General features: G+C 36.7%; 1 long non-coding RNA gene across 1 annotated transcript; it reads right to left on the bottom strand.

Annotated features, from left to right (window-relative positions):
- Nucleotides 1-13,573: 13,573 nt before the first annotated feature.
- LOC124143913 lies at nucleotides 13,574-14,599 on the bottom strand. Its single transcript, XR_006862340.2, has 3 exons — nucleotides 14,521-14,599; nucleotides 14,008-14,279; nucleotides 13,574-13,656 (listed from the first exon to the last, which is right to left on the bottom strand). It is a non-coding gene; the product is annotated as an uncharacterized LOC124143913 (long non-coding RNA).
- Nucleotides 14,600-19,132: the final 4,533 nt, after the last annotated feature.

The following is a 19,132-nucleotide window of genomic DNA, read 5'->3' as shown; positions in this document are numbered from 1 at the left end:
TGTTGTAAATATTTACGATATTTTAAACGTGTAATTCGATACATATGCAATGCAATGTGAACATAAGTGCGGATGCACGAAGGCGGTTATAGTCATAGTTATACTGCGATGGATGTAGGGGAATGGTAGGAGGGTGTATGTATGTATGAAAGCACGAATACCGATACATGAGGGCGGATATAGTTATAGTTCGATGGATGTTGGGGAATGGTGGGAGGATGGATTATGTATAAAAGCATACGCATGGATCCATGATGGCTGACGTAGACATAATGGTGGGGAAAGAAGAATGTGATGTATGTGTGTTTGTGTGTGTGTGTTTGTGTGTGTGTGTGTGTGTGTGTGTTTGTGTGTGTGTGTGTGTGTGTGTGTGTGTGTGTGTGTGTGTGTGTGTGTGTGTGTGTGTGTGTGTGTGTGTGTGTGTGTGTGTGTGTGTGTGTGTGTGTGTGTGTGTGTGTGTGCGTGCGTGCGTGCATGCGTGCATGCGTGCATGCGTTGTGAAACGAGGGTTGGCGAACATGTTGTCAGATGATTGTGTGAGTAAGTTAAGTGGTTGAGGATGTGGCAGGTATGAGTATTGACTTGGGGTTGGGGGACTGGTTGTGCCTGTACTGAGGTCTTTTGTTTCACTCACTTATAGTGTTTTCTTTTACTCAAATACTGATTTACGCATTTGAATGACTGAAACTGTAGTGACTCAAAGGTCATACTGGCCGGGCATTCAACATATCTACCCAAACTACATAAGTAGCCATTTTTATGGTGTACAATTCTTCTTCTACCTCACACACACACACACACACACACACACACACACACACACACGCACGCACGCACGCACGCACGCACGCACGCACGCACGCACGCACGCACGCACACGCATTAATTGTTTTATTAAATGTATCTTCGAGAGTCAGTAAGAAACTAGAAATAACTGCCTTTGTTCTGTAAACCTCACCAAGTTTCAGCTTTCGCCTCTTCCTTTGTGGACTGAGGTTTCACATTTGTAAAATTATCTCTCTTATCTGTCTGTACCATCAACTTAACTGCCCTCACCCCCTGCAGTTTTCCCGTCCCATATTGCCAAGCAGGTGACCCACAAGGAGGAATACCGCCCTCCCTCAGTCCAGTGATACTGTGCCTAGCACAATATGTTGGGGATACGTAGCCTTGCTGTGGGAAAATATTTTGTAACAATTTGGCAAACTTTGATATGTAAACAGCAAATATTATTCAGTTTTATTTCAACAAAAACGGAAAAAATCGGATCCTACTTATTTTGTGGATACCATAACAATAAATCAAGCCAATAGATCGTTTGAGCTGGCATGAATATAAAAAATAATTAGCAAGTCGATAGTCATAATTCCCTCTGTTGGTCCCACGTGAAATGTTCTTCATGAATAGAATAGATGGCTGATAGACGTTCGACCGAATAATATCATTTGCTAACTTCAACTGTTCATCTAATTTCCATGAATGTATGTTACATAGTTCATATGTTCATGGGCTTCTTCACTGAATGTATAGTGTGGAGGACTACTTCACTTGAGGATATGTAACATAAATAATGATGATTACTTTGATAGTATTGCCATTATTGCGGGACCAAACTCAAATCCTAAAATGGATTTATCTAACATGGCCGCTGTCGGATTCTATTCAAGGAATCATCATTATTTAAGTACGGGTAAATATTGTAAAGCGTGTATTTTTTCCTAATTTAACACCCTAAAAGAGGCTGTACGTAATGTTGATATCTCATATAGAAATAAACGAGTCTCGGTCGTTGTTTATCGTACAATAAACAACTCCCACTCGTCGTTTGTTTCTTAATTACATGACCATATACACTAACATTATATCTTTTCATGTTTATCGGTCAACAAAAGCGACATAAGCATTTCCATTTTCATGAGAAACCCTTGCCAAAAGTAGCGCCAACTGCACCATTGCGACAACATCAGGAGCACGTTTCATGATTCATCATAATAAATGATGACATTGGATGCTCGCAAAAACGCGAGCTCATTCCGATCCACTAGTGGCACCCGCCACAAACACATGCAAGGCAAGCCAATTGTTCACCCGAAAAGGCAGAGAATTGCATCTGACATCATTTTTGTCATTGATACGTCAAACCTGGAAATGCCGTCTACACGTCCAACACAAAGCCCAAGCCAGGACCCAAATCCTTCAAACTCGGCCAAAGTTCTGTTAATTAAATACATTTCCCCCTAACCTTAAATAATCTATACTAGTTCTGAAGTAAATCGTATTTACCGTATGAATCGTCTTATGTTATTTATTGCCGATAAACAGAATATGCACACTTTCTGAAAGTACTGTGTGATAAGTCACGCACCAAACCTATACTCTCGATATACATGCTGCTCTTACTTTAAAAAGAATATTGGGTTAACAAGATACGTATATTAAAGTACCATGCTTTCCTGATGTGCTCTCATTCTAATTTGAAATAATGGCATAAATAGTTACCACTCATCTTTCAATATTTTTCAAGGTTGGGTTAATCACGAACATATTTGAATATGTACAACATCTATACTTACTTATCTTTATAGTATTACTTAAAGGCATCAGGTTTGTCTGTCATAAGACCCCGAAACAAATATGTCCAACACAGCCCAATATTTGGCTCTTGGCTCCTTGTTCTTATATTTTATAAGTATTGTTTAAACAACTGTTTTTTTCTGTAAAATATGTTCATTTCAGAAATTATATGTTATTCTAGCATTAGGTCTGTGGTACGTTTACTGCATCAGCATTACATTAAAACGATATTACATTATATAAATCCATACAGAGGAAATGCTTAACATTTATCTTTTAACTTGTTTTAACGACTTGCTTTATACATATAAATGTGGACATATATGTATGGACATTTGGATGATACAGATATACCTCCTTAAAGATAGTGTTCGTAGATGACTGTAGAAAATGGAATAATTATGTGAGTAATCGGGTTAATACCACGTTCAGCAATATTTAGCCATATTGCGATATTGGTTTCCAACATACAAGACGGACCATGAAATTATGACTTGAATTTGGACCTGACTTTCTGGTGTGATGTAACACCCCAGAATCTCCGGTAGAAAAAGGGCTCAAAGCACGAATTAAGATCACGAGATGGTACTGATGTATGCATCTGGACATATATTTGCGTAGTATTACTACCTTAATTCATCAGTATATATGTATTTTGCATAAAAGGATATTATAGGATCGACGCTGACATGCGCATATAACCTATTCACCAGTGCTGTAATATTTCATTTCTTCTGACACATATCGACACGAGAAATTATATTTAAATTTAAAAGGAGCCCAAGTTGGATAGAAATTTGAGTCTGAACCTGTTGAACAAGGCTTGTTTCATTTTGGGCTATAGCATTGCCGCAAGGCCTGGGCGGAAGGGAACACCTGTTTGCACCCATCAGATACCAATCACAACTTCTCTCTCCAAACGAAAACAAAATACGAAAAATGTCGGAAGTGTATCCTTCTAATTTTCTATTTAGATACATGTTTTAACTTTAAAGTAATTATATGTATCTCATGTATTATTGGTATCTGTGATGCTGGTACCGTTTTGTTGCCATTGTGTAGCTTTTGTGGAGTTATTATGAATATCAAATACATGCCTTGAAATATGGACTTGTGAAAGAACTCATCATTGAATCATTTGCATTTAAATTAATGCATATACCATTTACTTGGCGTGTATGGACATATTATCCATCTACTTATACACACTTATTATGGACATATACAGAATTTCATTGTACCTTATTATTTAAAAAAATACCCGTGAAGATCCGGGTTAGAATAGGCATTCAACAACCTATGCTTCTACGAAGGCGACTTGGCTCGCTGACTTGGTTGATGCATGTCATCGTATCCCAAATGCGTAGATCGGTGCTCTTGATGATAATGACTAAATTGTTTGGTCCAGACTGGATTATTTACGAACCACCGTCATATAGCTGGTATATTGCTGAGTGCGGCGTTAAACAACAAACAATCAAACAAAATCTATATAATTATTAAACACCTTCCAACAATGAGAAATTAAACTTATATTTTCTAAATATTCTGTTATATTTATAGAATAATTTGATTCATAATTTAATTATTGCGTTGCTTTCTTCCCTGTCATTCAATGTGCATGTTCAAACCCCTAAACTTTTAATATTTCATTTTTCATAAATGGCTACGTTAGTGCGTTGCCTAGATCTCTTGTTACCTACTCACAAGAATAGATTAAAATAATTTGTTTTACTATCATATTTCTGTTTATCTAATTCATAATACGAAATTGTTGATTCATTTATAATAGTATAGATCATATTCGTGTATATCACTATCTGATGCTAAGGTTTTATTTCAGAAAATATAATTAATTCAAAATGTAGAAAGATACACAATTTGCCATTATTTGACTTTTAAACTGTACAAAGTATGATATAATGATCGGAATGCCTGTAACGGGTAGTATTTAAGAAAGAAATATTTGTCGAGAAGTCCCATTTTTCAGATATGCCCTTCAGTAGTATTATTTCATATCTCCAGAGAGAGGTTTACATAGTAGTTCTCATTATTTGTGGATAATTCAAAAAGCAACATAGAAAATATATATGCTACCATGACGAAAGAATACAGAGTATACATAACTCGCAATTCTATATATTCAGCAAACAGCCCCAAACCGAAAATCCACAACATATCCGATTACACTGATTAAGGCTGTCCCAGTTCTCCATGCGATACTGACGCCCGTTCGTCTCCCAGACCATACAGAATAAATTTAAAAGGAATCCAGCTCAAGTCTAGAACGATTTGGCAAGCCTAGATTGCCTTAATTCTATCCATGAAAGTAAGCATTAACAAAAAAATATTTGTTCTTGTCTGCTTCAGATTATATTTTGTAGATACTTATTTTAACTAGGAAAATTGTACTGACACCGGCGCTGTCCCTATTGAAGCTATCCATAAGAATTTCGAATTGCCGTCCATTGTTCGATGTCAATACATCGATGACAAGTGAGGATATCATAAAGTAATCGTTGATGCCGCGCTACACTTTGATAAAAAATATAATCAAGTTGACTGGTGTGTACATTACTACAGTGAATATGTACATGATCATGCCCTAATAATCAAATGCCGTAATCAAGAATCAAGAATCAAGAATCAAGAATTTTTTATTGTACGGAACACCCTCGTAGGGCAGGGTACAAACTAACTACATATGGAATAAATATAACTATCAACATGAGAGGTATATATACATAATGTACATTATATATATAAATATTACATATTATTTCATTCATAGTGTATAAACATTTATATATATATATATCATGAGGTGGTTGGCAGCGTGTACTTTAATGATGCTGATACTGTACAGATAAGACATAATAATAGTCATAAGGTCATATCTTGATGTTGTCTATAAGAGAGGTTCTTTTAATAAACATGTCGGAGATAGTTTGTGAAACATATTTTGCACTTTCAGGACAGGGGTTCAGGATATTTGCTAGGATTTTATTATCATTTTTGCACGTTTGGAGGTCTAGTGTTCGAAGAAGTATCTGCCTTTCGTTCTGATAATTTGGACAGTACAAAAGGAAGTTTTTCTCATCTTCTATCTTATTTAGCTTACATAATTTACATATTCTCTGGTCGACAGGCGTGTTAGTGTATCGGCCTCTTTCAATCTCCAGATTATGGCAACTGAGTCTTAATTTGGTTAAAGCTAATCTATGATCTTTACATTTTACAGCTGAAACATACTTCTTAAGTTCAAATTTATCTTTAATAAGTCCTAGATGCCTAAGTTTGTGGGAGTTATCAGTGTTTACTTGGTCACTTTCAATGAGAAATATATTTCTAAATTTTGTTTGAAGAGCTTCATAGAATTTTGAGCAAGGGGCATTTTCACTGTTGGATTTGGGAAGTAGGTGTGCCATCATATATTTGATCGAGGATGTCCAGGATATTTTTTGTGAGGCCAAGAGAATATCCTCCTGGTATGCATCGAATAAGAGCCTGTCACCTTCCAAGCCTCTCAGGCGCTGGTAATATCTAAACATGGACATATATATTTGTAAAGTAAGAGGGTACATTCCTAATTCACTGAGGCATCCAATATTACTCGACTTTTTTGGTACTCCTAGAATCTGTTTTGCTATTTTGATAGTGATCTCATTACATAGTTGTTTTGACCAGTTATGATACATTTCATGTGAGGGTCTTAGAAGGCTGCAGCCCCATACCTCGGCTCCATATGACGCAATATATGCGTAATGTCAAATACTAATTTATTATTGTGTGATGAATTTAACTGGATCAGTGGTAACATGTGATATTAATATTCCATCAATTTCTTTTCTTGTTGGTCCATCCATGTCTACAAAATGAAAATTATACAATTAAAATGGAGTATAGAACAATTCTTAATTTCAGGCTAGAGCTGTCGAAATCTAGACTTTCCCAATCATTATAGACTTGAGATGGTCTCATGTTTTACATTATTCTCTTGGGTCAACGTCACAGCTCATACCATACACTAACAAGACCAGCTTGCCCCCCGCCGGAGCGCCTGGATTTTGGTTATATCATCTAACATGGCCAACTCTGCTCTTAAGTAAACAAGAACCTAATCAGCGAGTGGTCCTTTATCATCCCTATGTGGCTGCTTATAAAAATCTGATATCTTTTCCCAAAGACCTGGTTAATAATATATTTTCTGCTGAATATTCGAAACAAACAGAGTGAGTTGGTATTACATGTACATATGTATACGGTTCTATTTTAAATGACTGCAGCGCTCCATTATGAAAACAATTTGTTTTAACGCCGCTCTCAGCAGTATTCCAGTGATATATGACGGCGGTCTGTTGTATATGAAATATATGCCAATTGAATCTTGAATCTTGAAAGTTGTAACATTTCTGCAAATAAGTATCACATGCAGTATACAGTATATCAACTGCAATATACTGTATACATCAGTATACAGTGTGTCGCGAGCCCTGCGCTGGGCTGGAGCACACATTTCCTACACCTCTCCCTTCGGCAAACACATCACGAGGGTTGCAACGAGGTCACAGGTCAGGCGTGCACTCGTCAGTTGTCTAATACGGTCAAGAGTAAGATCTTCCGGAAGACCACTGCACTGGAGGTATGTGGATTATTGGGGAGGTACTACGTGTTTGGAACTGGGAGTTGAACACTAAGCACTTTCAGGGAAGAGCTCACAATAAAACGTTATGGACTCGCGGACGGACTTGTGTTTTCATTTCAAGACGTACATTTATCAGGTTGAACTTCCTAACTGTAACAATAACTGAACTTTACGCCTTTTATACACATTTGTGATGGGGCGACACTGCGACAACGAGACATATTTTGACCTTGAAAATGTCGCGTTACGGCATCGTCGCCCTTTTGTAAAATAAAGAAAAGGATTATCAAAGAGCGACAATGCGAACACGCGACAATGCGACAAATGGCCAATTGTCGCGCTTTTGTTAATTTTGACACGTTTTGCTTGTTTTTGTGAAGGCGTCAATGCGACAATGCGACAACGAGACAATGTCCCTTCCATAGTAATCCGTGCAAATAAAACTGAGTAATGAAATAGAAGTCTGACATGCCAGTTAAAAGATAGAGTGTTGCAGCTTCTGATTTCATAGATCTTCAAAAAGGGTATTCAATAATGGGATGGGTGATGAGTTCAACTGCATACGCTGTGATTAACAATAATGCTCCGAGTCAATACACTTTGTCAAATGTATGACATGTATTACGTGAATGAACATATTGTTTATACTCGTCCATGTTTTTGACGGACAAAATAATTTACATGCTCGGTAAAACTGAGGACGGGCATTATTGTGTGTTTCCGTGCTTTGTTCAGGTGAACAATTGACTTGTCCTTGCATGTGTTTGTGACGGGTGCCACTTGTGTGGCAGGATACGCTCACCTTTTCCCGAACACCCATTGGATGACCTGAACCACTTCGGATTTTTATCCCACATCAGTCTGATACACCATGATATAACTGAAATACTGAAATACTGTACAGTTGAAAATGATGTTTAATGCGATTACCGTAGTGTGTTACTGCAACTGTTCATATTTTGTGCAGTGATGTTATGTTATATGTAAAAGAAAGCATATTCAATTATCCAATTGATTTGAATAGAATATACTTGCGTCAGTGTATTTTATTAACGCCCCAAATCGTAATATAAACACATAAAATAACAGATCACGCATGGTGCCTTGACTTACTACTAGATTTAATGGGCCACCCCGAAATAAAATAGTTCCCCCCAAAGCGAGGAACATATGTTTTAGTATGTTTACAAGAAATATATTCCAAACAATATCCTCATTAGATGAGAAAATCTTTTACAGAATTACCTCAGTAAGTCAATTACAATGACAGAGCGTCGTAATACATTTACATCAAGTACAATACGTCAAAATGGCCGACACGATAAACGTGACGGGAGATATTTTCGAAATTGTTAATTAACCTGTTGCTATTTCAAGCCTTTGGCATCACTGATCAATTGGCCGATCATTGAAAGGTGATTGTGAAGATGTGTCAAGTAGATACTAAGGTAAATTCATAGATTTCTGTAAATTGTCACTGCGACCGTTTGGATTTTTTTTCGTGTTTTTTCTCTCTGGGATGGGTTGTAGCGAGGGTAACCTTAAATGGGCTTTCAACCACGCTTCTGTATGAATTCGTACCAGGGAATTCCAAGGGTTTTCCCCAGGAATGTGGAAGTAGTCAGTGTTTACGCCTTTTCAATAATACAGTCACGTGAAGAACGTCATGTGACCGACCTCGCGTCCAAGTCGTATATCTTGTAAACTTCACATTAAAAAATTAGTTATTGTTATAACCAAATGAAATACAACCCATTATCCGATAGGGGTAACTGTAGATAGCCGTTACCACAATAAACTTAGTAACATTGTTTGGTTTGAAATACTGAAATAATAAACGTCAGTGTTAGGTAGTAGTATGTTTCCAGTCGCAATTACATTTTACAATATTACTGCATATGTAAACTCTCACAGTTAGTGACATGAAAATATATGTCTTTTATCAATTTGTATTACAAAGAACACAAAACATAAATTAACAGCATATGATCTCTTCTTTACAATCACAACATCAGTTACTGCCATTCAGTTAAATGAATGCACATGACCGCATGTGCAGCATGAACAATGGAATATGATGCATACCTTTATTCAAAGGCTGATTTGAATCTTCGAGGTAAATGGATGAGTGTGTCCTATAAAGCTTGAGCCTGACCTTATATACATATGCAGTGCCAGTAATACTCAATGAGCAATAATTCACATATGGCGTATTTGCATCACTTCTGAACTGTCACTCTAATAATGACATCATATTGTGATCACCCATGCAACGCGTGATGTTCTTCAGGCGACAATTACCGCCACAATTCCGATAGGTACTTGACAAATGTAATGATTATGTTTGAACATGTAGTAATTAATGGTAAATCGCCAGATGACATGTGAAACGGGTTTGACATATCACTTCATGAAGTCAGGACCGTGCAGGCAGATATGATTTAGCGGGAATATTGCTGGCTGCGACATCTAGCAACATTGCCTTACTCATTCACCCACGCTTATCTTTCGTATAAGTTATACGCTTCTATAATGTCACTGACGAGCTTTGCTGAACAGTGAGTGAGTGAGTGAGATTTTACGCCGCATTTAGCAATATTCCAGCAATATCACGGCGGGGGACACCAGAAATGGGCTTCACACATTGTACCCATGTCGGGAATCGAACCCGGGTCTTCGGCGTGACGAGCGAACCTTTTGATATGACATAATAATATCAGTACTTTTTGTTTAAGTCGATTTTTTTAACAAAATTGACAGGAGCTGAGTGGGATTCTGTTTTTCTTGAATACATGTTTAAGGTTGACTTGCAAAATGTAAATACAGTGTTATTTAAAACCATGATTTTAAAATGGAGTATTACTTTTCGTGTATTATCAATAGAGTTGTACATGTATAGGTATCATGTTTATGCATTTGCATGAGATCATAGAACATAGAACACATTAATCATTCGCGTGTTAAGGTTTTCTACTCTTAAATTCACTGTCTGTTGATCGGGGCTTTTTCGGGCTCACATGTAGGAGTTAAAGCTAATTTAGAATTTCTTGTTTTGTAAGGTTCTTTGGCAATTACAAACCACTCCTGTAGTTAAGAATTTATGACAGTAGAATCGAAAAGCATACAATGAAAACAATTTTGTTAATCTTCATCAGTGAGTAATAATTTGTACGTTGTTTTTGTGGACTTTATAATAAACACCCTGCTTACAGTTCAGTATATTATCCTCTCTTCAAATTTGTGGATTTCAAAACTTAATTTGAGAAAAGTTTGTTTAAGGATAAAACACTTTCAAAATTCTAAAAGGTTCACAGTACCATATCAATAGACATCATTGACAAGACTGACAAGAAAGACATTCATTCCATACAATCATGTTTTGTGAATTTGTATCTCTAAATGACTAAACTAACACCTTTTATTGTGAAGTCCCGGGCTAAGTGTGTCATTGTGAATCACCACCACCCACCAGCCTGACGTTGACTCATTGAAGTCAATTATAGATATTCAACAGTAACACATCAAACTTTCACTATGTGGACAGCATTTTAAAACATACATGTTTATAAAGTAAATTTTCCAAATGTTCCAGGGAAAGGAAACATATTTCAGGTACACGATTTCATAACAAAAAACACGTTTCAATTTGATGAATATGTACGTAATTACCACTCAGTGCATGCAAACCATTAATACATGTACTATTTAAAATCACATAAATATGTTAACTGACGTTTCCGCGGTACGATATTCATATTGATAATTCGAAACATGTATGTTCTTAAATTTATTGGATGAAACAGTTTATAAGTATCCTGAGAGTAGAGCACGGGTTACATATTTACATGAAATAAGGAGAGATTTGAAACCCGAATATATAGAAACTGAGACAAAGATTCCTCACCTAGCATAAGTAATATCAGAAAACCTCCCCCAGATGGGAAGGGAAACAATTATACAATGGATGCTATGTTAAACAATACAATGAATGCTATTGATAGAATTGTACCTTAGAGACTGTAAAAATCACTCAACATGCATAAGCAAGGAAGTGCTTCCCTGCACCATCAAGACGATACTTCCTGACTATATACCTTCATTCATTGATAAATAACTACTACAATACTAACATGGATCCCGTTAATTTTAAGTTCATTCAGACAACTTGAAGTTAATACAGAAACTGTCTTGTTGACCTCTCACGACATAAATTTTGGTGGCGTAAATCAATCCTTATAATATTTAGCTGTGATCCGTTCGGTCAGAATGTGATGGGAATTTATTCAGTAGACCTAGATATGTTAATGGTGTGTCATTTAAGGTTTCTATCAAGGCGTCCCTTTCAACAAATGCATTGTTGATTATTTATTCAAAACGCATTTGCATGTTATCATTGATTCAGGTTATTATTTCCAATGTTAAGACGAATCGATATGGTATTGTATACAGTAAAGGCAAATCAGCTGATTGGTCGATATCGAGTCACGTGTTACATTATGGTTGATTCTGGATTATATCAGAACTGTGAGCACCCGATTACCACCGTGGAGGTATGAGATATACAATATCGCGTATCGTCACGAATATATCTTTAGTTATGTACGTGTTTCTAAAAGTTAGATTAATTTTCACCATACGTGTCCAAGCATCTGTTTCATATTTAGACCTATGGATAAAGATTCAGAGTGACAGAACACTCTCCATGACCACCAGACTGTATGACAAGAGGGATGATTTAAACTTTCCAGTAGTCAACTTTCCCTTCATGTCGAGCAATATTCCAGAAGTCTTGAAATGTCAACCTCTTTATTTTGAGGAACACAACTTTTCGGAGCATATACTAAGTCTTACTTCTTCATCACGTGAATAAATGCTATGAAGGAGAGAACAAGTTTTGACAGAATGGAACTTGGTTCTTTTCTGAGACTGTAAATAGTCAAGCGAATCCTTTGAGATTTTGAGAGCCCACATTGTATTAACTCCTCTTGTCTCAAATATGTCCTGTGAATATAAAGAAAGACCTTCCTTGATTGTATTTAGGATTATGTTTAGCCTTTGAAACAGGGATTTGGTGGTACATTTGCCGAGCACAACAATATATCTCTCTTTGTCCTGATTTGTACAACACTCTAGACATTGATCACCCATTCGATATTTACAGCAGCTAGCAAGTATTCATACAAATATACCACAAAAGTAGTAATCGTCATATGCAGTGGACAGCCACGACCGGCCCTTCATCACGAGAACATTATTGTTCTAGAACTGGAAGAAGTAAGGTACAGTGTTGTTTACGCCGATACCTTTGGAAACCATTTTGTTGTGGTCTAGTAATCATGTGGTTGTTATGAACCGTTTACATCACTTAAACATAAAAAAATAAAAAAAATTATTTTAGGTTATAATTATAATATAATTAACTGTTTCACATATTCTCTGAATGAAATGATGGTTTTAACGCAAATACTCATTAACTTCACATGTAAAGTCAAATGTATTTTATATGGAAATACATGTTGAAAACAATCCATGCTTTTTTTGTGCTAGGATTATCGTTCAATTATTTTTTTAACATTGGTGATCTCACCCTGAGTCAGAATAGGTCCCATTTGCCCATTTCCGTGGCCTTGCTGATATTGTTTTTAATGTATTTTATGTGTAAATACATGTTGAACAAAATCCACGGTTTTGTGTGTGCTGGTATCAACCTTCACGTATTTTTTAAACATTGGTGATATCACCCCGAGGCAGGGACCACAATTTCCCATTCTTGTCGCGCAAAGACAAAAATAGAGATCAGGTGGTAACAATCTGTGACCTTGCTGATTATTTGTCATCTATGGAATACAGTAAAGGCCATTCTCGTGGTCTCGCAATAAGTAAATGTGGAAAAAGAAGATCAAGAAAGAACCATGTGCATAGGCGTAATTGGGAGTTATCGTATTACGTATGTCCGCGGACAGCGACTAAAACACTCTTGTTCCACACTACAGTTGTTACAAGTCGAGATCGCGAGAGAACACAGAACAGAGAACACGAGAAAATCCCTAACAGTGTTCCCTAGACATTAATTAAACATTGACATTCGCGTGCAAAAACACAAGTGCCTTCAAATAGTAAGGATTAGTATCATACCGACAACTCAGATGACAAACTTTTACACGTGGTAGAGTTTAGTCTTACAGGATCCGTAGTGTCCAAGAGGAAAGATGGCATCCATGCGTATGTGTGTGAAATGTAATTCATGGAACTTTTAATGTTAAGAGATTGGCATGAATGTGCATCAGCAATTATCCACGTTATAGAAAAACGTTCGTCTGGTATTGCAATGGCAAACTAAAACATGAAACATTGTCCCTTCAATTCGATGTTTATTCAGTTTCTCTGATGTAATACAGTGTGTATATCAAGCAGAACCTAGTTTACCTGGAAACCATCTGAAAAAAATAAAACAGACTTTTGTAAATATACATGAGCGTACACATTTCAATGGGTAGAAGATTATTCATCCACCCTTATGTCAATTAAACTTCAAATTGTGGTTTTTAAATTTTTGATACATTATTTATTTATCAAAATTATCTAAATAAAAAAGTATAGTTTTCAATAACGTTTATACTGTGAGATTGTCTATGTATACACAAACTCGTTATTTATTCTTTATCGGTACCTGTATCTTTGATATCAAACATTTACAATATTTGGACAGCATGATCAGGATAAAAGTGTTTGTGTATAGGAAATGATATAATTGATGAGACATCAGAAAGAATGTCTTCTCTTCTCACCTCAGAACTGGTTATTAAAAGTCTAATATCTGTTGTATCTCCCGAAAAAGTTGTTGTTGCCACGCCCAGTATTGCGGTAGCCCCATCCTCTTCCATACATGTACATGGAGTTGTAGTCGTCGTCCATGTAGTCAGGAGTGTCCATGTCACTCATATAGTTATACTGAGCAAAGTTCCTCCAGTAGTTGGGCGATCTGTACCCGCTAGAGACGGCAACAGCGACGACAAGAAGGAGGAAGGCGAACTTCATATGCATGGTAAATGGCAGTCTGCTGGAAAAGAAATACTTATGTGTCTTAAGGAGATATCTTCTCGTTAGTACTGTAATAGAACCTCGTTTTTGTTGACAGATAAATTAATGTTTCTGTTACAAATGCAAGGTTTAACGTATTTCTTGTTTCAAAACCACAATAATTCCAATATTATGTGCATTTATTACACACTATTTTATAATAGCCTAGACGGTCAATATTTTTTAACAAATATGCATCTCTGTTTTTATTGTTACATTACCTTTTAAAGCCAAGGTGCTTGTGCAATGGTCGAGTTCCCTTTTGAAAGGAAATAGGGGTTTTATATACACACAATGTTGATGTGCAATGTGAATACATGAAACATGTCAATTCATCATAAATGTGTCACCTACTAGTGTTCTTGGAGCACAAAGCGTATCATCGTTACGATTAGGTCATTTACCAATTACTGTGCATTTTGCAATCATGGGTCATTGATTTGCTCATTACTCAATGCGTTGAAAAGCCATTATTCATATCGTGAGATTGGCGTAGCTAAGTAGGGTATGACATATGTGTATGTGCCTCCTTTATCATACCTAATCACAATCTGATCTAGTGTGGACTAGTTCAATTAATAAAGCGACAAAACCCTTTCCATATCCAAAAGAAGTCTCTGCATAAAGCAGAGTCGATTGTACAATTCCGACTATATCAGCAGCATGTGTTTATGAATCACTATTAACAGTAATGATACCAGGTGTTCGCGAAAAGGTGAGCGTATCCTGCCACATCGGTGGCAATCGTCACGAACACATGCAAAGGCAAGTCAATGGTTCACCTGAAAAAAGCATGGGAACATATGGTATAAGTCAAAATAGGGAATTGCATCGGACATCATTTTTGTCACTGGTGTGTCAAAGTGTCCTCCATATGTCCACCTTAAAATCTTTTGAAAGCTTTACTAAGGGCTTGGGTGTGCGTAACATTGTTCAATTAACTTCTGAGCAAGAGTCGTATGACGCTCTTTGAAACAAGCCATATTTAGATGGTTGTGCAACTCTGTGTGTTTATGGTGAGAGGACAACATATACCCGCCTCAGATACAATGTAACTGCTTTTACATTTCACTAATGTAAGCTATGTCTATAATCATGCTATGATATGTATACTATGTTATTGTGATAGACCGTAGATAATGAATAGTGTATTATTAATGTCAGATCAGGTCAAGTCCCAATCAATACATTATAAACTTTCAGTATTCGGGGCTTTAACATAGGGATTCCTGTGCCGGATAGATTTCTTGGGGGGGTTGTTTCACGTTTACGCCATATTTAACATTCCAGCTTTATGATAGGGGGCCGGTAGTGGATGTTATACTAGTCTGTGCCGGACAAACCAGTGGCAGATCATGTGAGCAGCGTCCCACAACGTTACGGATGCTTACTACCCGATCCTCGCTGTCCGTTCGTACGACAAGCATTAATTACCTCGAACCTATGCCAAATTGGAATCTTCCACCGTGGATAAGTTTTACATGCCCCACGGTAACAGAAAGCCCACCTAGAGAAGGTGTGGTTAACCTGATTAAATGTATGTCATCGTATCCCCTATTTGTTTATCCTGCTGTTATTCCAACTTCCCTACATGACAAACCTGTGAAAAGACTTCATTCCTTGACTCATGTGACATTTGTCACAAAACTTGGTTACCATGCTAGGTATAGTTACACCTCGTTCTTCACAGGTTCAGAACAATTTTTCATGAATAAAACCAAATAGCATCTGACGTTTACTGAGAAAACAGTTATACGTTATATTGGACTTCCTTCTTGATAACATTTATTTATTTAGGCATGAAAAAGGACTTTCCCTTTATGTCGAGCTATATTCCAGGGGCTGTACTTTTGGTGTTTAAGACATCTATGTAAATATATATGGGTGGTATAAAAGGCATCCACATATGAATTAACACGTTACCTCTGTTTCTCTTGTGTGCTACTTACCACCAACATGACCTGCACAGTTATGTAACAAATTAAACCATTTTGGAAATTACACATACTCAAAAATATGTTTCTTTTGACGTTCTTTTACAAGAGAGACAAACGATTCAACTTAATAAATATTCAGATTTCTGTAGAGATAATGTAATAAATTAAACGTTGTAGTTAAAATACACAATGAACTGTAGAATTTGTGTTCACTTTTAATTACGTATTGCATGTATAACAAATACCTCAGGCTCGCGTCCCTTTGAAGAATACTTAACCCTATATGATAGTGCCTTGTTGATTACAAAAATGAGCTCGTGTGTGAATGACTATGACAATTCACAACAGAGGTCATACAGGAGAGGTTTCTTGAACCACTACAACCCTTTCAACCCCTACACTACATTCTTGTACAACGCTCTAGACATTGATCACCCCATCGAGTTCTACAGCAGCTGGTATATATCAAAAACCGTCCTTCCATCATAGCTTCATTATTTCCGCTAATTTGTGAACTATACCAATCTATGATTAAAATCTTAAGAATGTGAGGTCCTCACAATGTTCCAGCCAAAATGGCAAAATAAATTGGGTTAACTCAATTTGGGATTTTTGTCGTTGTGGCGCAAGGACGCCGTGAAACGTGGCTTCCTTTATTCCCTATTGCTTTTATAAGTATTATCAAAGTGATTGCATTGACTTTATTTTTCATACGGTTGTTCCGTTTTTATTATTCTAGATGAACGTCACCAATCAGTACGTCTTTGCCCTAATGGAATCAGCATCCATCTGCACTGGGAATACATTAGGCGGCATGTAGATTTACAAGAAGGAATTGTAAAACTCTGTTGTCTATAATCAAAAATTTCACGTACGTTTTCCAAGGTGTATGTGCTTCGTTATATGCATAGCTATAGTTGTCTTTTACTTCATCTGCACAAAAACATTCCTCGACAATAACATGCTGGAGTGAGTGAGTGAGTATTGTTTAACGCCGCTTTTATCAATATTCCAGCAATATCACGGCAGGGGGCACCAGAAACGAGTTGCTTAATTAATGAAGGCAGGGTCGACTTATTCAGTTGACTTAAGCAGTTATTCACATTTTTCGCACCTACAATGTCAACCCTTCAAACTTCTGACTGTCTCATTATTCAACAGACAAAATATACCCCGTCTGGCTACAGTCTTGTTACGTATTTTGCATAAACTCTAAAATAGGACATACTGTAGTGCGGTAGTGTTACAATACTGTGTTGGTGTCAAAACTTTCATCAGATCCGATGATCTTCGTGATATTCATATTTGTTAAGTTTGAAAACTGTGTCACAGTGTATTTCTTTCCGACAATTGTCAACGGCGAGTGAGGGAATGAGTTGGATTATACGCCACTTTCAGCAATAATACAGCAATAAGAAGTCGGGAGACACCAAATCATCTTCACATATTTTACCCATGTGAGGAATCGAATCCATGCCTTTGTCGTGACGAACGATCAATTAAAGCTCTAGGCTGTCCCACCGCCCCTCAGCAGGTTGCAATTACGCTTCGACGAATAATCACTTAAAATACATTATTACATATACATGCAGTTTTGAGCCGCATACACAACATATAGGTGGCAAACATTACGGAATAGCTGAGCTGAGGTTCCCTTTACCAAGCTACTATCATGCAACTAATTACCATGTTCAGGAGACATGTGCAGTAAGTGTGTGTTGTAAATATTTCTTGTCTCATTTTTTGCGTCAAAAAGAGACACACTGATATCGCTGAATAGGGTTGGGTGGCCTGCCTAAATTAAGATATAAGTCTTACCTAGAACTTTTACCACTTTATTGAAAGATCTATAAGGATCATGATCACTTGTGAACATTGCATCTGAAAATGTCACCTATAAATATAAATTGTTATTAATAGTTAAGTAATATAACTGCGCCAGTCACAGGGATTGGCCTCTTTCCTGTTGCCAACATTGAGCTTCCAGATAGATCCAATTATTACCTGTTGCTTGACATTTTCGTTGATGAGAATTCAATCACAACAAGAAATGAAAAGAAATACAGAGTGTATGTAACTATATTTATTTATCAGGTCAATCAAATTAGTCTCCAAAAACAAGCAAAACAATGGACATTTTCACATTATGACCACACTTTGAAAGTTCAAGGACCGGGAAGTAAGTGTTGCATAGGACATTGGGGAATGAACGTTGACTTTCATACATGCCTTTCATCCACGTACAAATGTAGAGACCTTGAACTGCTGACCATGAAGGTATACTTACCCTGGACGGCCTCAGGATGTAGCTGTCATGGGCCTCAATGATATCACTTACTACAACACGAATTCGTGATAGACAGGAAATACATAAAAGGCCGTTGTCCGTATAATGTCTCTTGTTCTATATGAATGCATGCACGAGCAAAATGTATTTTTTTATTGTATCGTCAAGGAGCCAACATATTACCCGACAATGGTCTCTTTAACTGCCATTGTTCTTTTGTCAGTTTCAATCCTGCACAAAGAATTATTATGTTCACGCTTTTTTCATATGTATTTGTTTATGGCTTAGGTACAGGTATATAAGCTCCTCGATATTCAGTTTGTTCAAAACATAATCATTTTCCAGACTAAAGCAGCTAACCTTTGAGGTATCTCAACAGTAAGTACAAACGATGTTTTTGATGCCATAGGTTTTTACATGCAGAAGTAAAAACTGTATATATATGCATATGGCTCAATATTTTTTTTATTGAAAGGTATACACAAGAGTTAAATGAACTACAGTGTATAGTTTAAATATAATGCTTCTGCATAATAACCTGTTCCAAACAAAATATAGTTATGAGCTCATATTTGTCTTCAGATTAAAAACGGTTTACGGTAACACATT

The sequence above is a fragment of the Haliotis rufescens genome, unplaced genomic scaffold (assembly GCF_023055435.1).
Source record: "Haliotis rufescens isolate VD_foot unplaced genomic scaffold, xgHalRufe1.0.p SCAF_12, whole genome shotgun sequence".
In the NCBI taxonomy this organism is placed as follows: Eukaryota; Metazoa; Mollusca; class Gastropoda; order Lepetellida; family Haliotidae; genus Haliotis; species Haliotis rufescens.
This window is presented reverse-complemented; position numbering and strand designations above follow the sequence as displayed.